Here is a 2,149-nt window from a genome sequence, read left to right as displayed (position 1 = left end):
ATCCAGCTAACTTACTTAGCGAGGTACGAAGAACGGACCCCTGTTATTGGGTATGGATGTCAGGATTGGTGTTGGTTATGAAAAGAATCTCTTAATGAAAATGTTGAAGCTTCTGGGATCTCAGAAACATGAAAGTGTCTTAAATCAGTTTAACATAAACCAGTGGCCTTGGAAACACTTCCAGTTCTCTGAAAGTCTGTGGGTAAATCTAGGAAGAGCTAACACTTTCCTAAAGATATTATGGTCTCACGTGCTAGTTTCAAGTCATATTAAAACAATATGCAGTCAATTTGTAAATGATAGTCATTATAAGAGACGGTAGTAGGTAATATTAAAGTTCTAATGTTAAGCCACACAACATTAAAGTAACAGTTACTGTTTTTAATATGAAAGAAAAAGAATCTTTAGATGCTGTACAGAAGCACAAAAATGAGGCTTAAGCTCGTGCAAATTGATCTGGTAAGCCAGAATAATAAATAAGAACAAATAAGAAAAACTCTTGTTTCTTTTCAGCACTGTGGCCAGGTGGACAAAGAGTCAGTCTGTTGAGCAGAGGATTTGTTTAAACTTAAGAACTTCATGAATTTCTTCAGAAATAACATTTTAACCATTAAAGAAAAAAATCCTTACCAACTCACATAACTTCTTATTATTAGGAATACCCAGAATAGAAAAGAATAGCCCCTCACTGTCATTGTACACGGACAAAGAAATGATGGGTGCTCCACACCAACTGTACAGGAAAAAAATATAAACAGTCAGACATGAGGAATAGATAAAAACAAGGCAGAGGAACACTTTGGAGAACAAAGTGCTTGGAAGCAGTGCAAAAGGACTTGGTCTGAGTATTGAGTCCATATGTGAGTGGCCTCAGTGACGGCATTTACTCAGACCATGGCTCAGATTGGTGAGGTGAGTGGGCAGGGGTGGGGTGTGGGGGATAGTGTTTTTTTGTCTGAATGACCCAGGGGAAGAAGCTTTTAGTAAGTCTGGAGATGTGGGACCTGATTGACCTGAGGTGCTGACTGGAGGGGAGCGGGTCAAACAGGTGTTGAGCAGGGTGTGAGGGCTCACCTGTGCTGGCTTTGCTTTTCCTGAGACAGGAGGATCTGGTGATGGCCTGTCAGAAAGCAGACAATGATTTTTTTGGTGTTACTGACCCTCTATGCAGCCTTCCTGCTCTCAGTCATGGCCCCTGAGTACCAAACACCAGGCAGGAGACCCGAGGAGCGGTAGAAGGCCAGCTAGTCCAGGTTATTCATCTTCAGGACAGAGAGGAAGTGCAAACGCTACTGGGCCTTCTTTACCCCGGCGATGGTGTTGTGGGTCCAGGTGAGATTGGCGGAGAAGTGGGTCCCCATAAACTTGAAGGTGCAGACAGATTGGTTCTGATCTGTCTGAGCCTCCTGAATTATGAGTTCTTTGGTTTTAAGGATGTTCAGCTTGAGGTTACTTTCTGAGGACCAGCCGGACAATTCTCTACCTCTGCCCTGGTAAATGCTGCACTATGTCTGGTATTATGGTGTTGAACGCTGTGCCATAGTCCATGAAGAGCATCCTCACGTGGCTCTTCCTGTTCTTCAGATGGTTCAGCTCTCTGTGAACGCTGATGGTGATCCTCTGTGAGCACACTGGTGAGGGTGGAGGGAGGGGGTTAGTCTCTGCTGAGATACTATCTGCTCGAAGCACAGCATGACTACAGACGTGAGGACTTTAGGTCTAAAGTCACTGTCAGTACATGCTGCTGTCTTGGTTGTATAGCGTACAGCTACTTTCAGTACAATTGTTATTTATTTAGACTATTTCTCTCTAATGAATCTTTAGTTCGTCTTTTAACACCATCGTGCCTGAACTTCTCTCCTCCAAACTCTCCCGTGTCACCAGCTTCCTGACAGACAGGAAGCAGCAAGTGAGGCTGGGGGAGATCACCTCTGAAACTCGGTCCCTCATTGGTGCCCCTCAAGGATGTGTCCTCTCACCACTACTGTTCTCCCTCTACACCAGTGACTGTTTGCAGATGACACCACCATCATTGGCCTCATTCAAGATGGTGATGAGTCTGCATACCGGCAGGAAGTTGAGCGGCTGGTACTCTGGTGCAGTCAGCACAATCTGGAGCTGAACACTCTTAAGACTGTAGAGATGACAG

Source organism: Pundamilia nyererei, unplaced genomic scaffold (assembly GCF_000239375.1).
Source record: "Pundamilia nyererei isolate P.nyererei 1_Seehausen unplaced genomic scaffold, PunNye1.0 scaffold00373, whole genome shotgun sequence".
Classification (NCBI taxonomy): Eukaryota; Metazoa; Chordata; class Actinopteri; order Cichliformes; family Cichlidae; genus Pundamilia; species Pundamilia nyererei.
The sequence above is the reverse complement of the archived record's forward strand: the minus strand, read 5'-3'. Positions refer to the sequence as shown.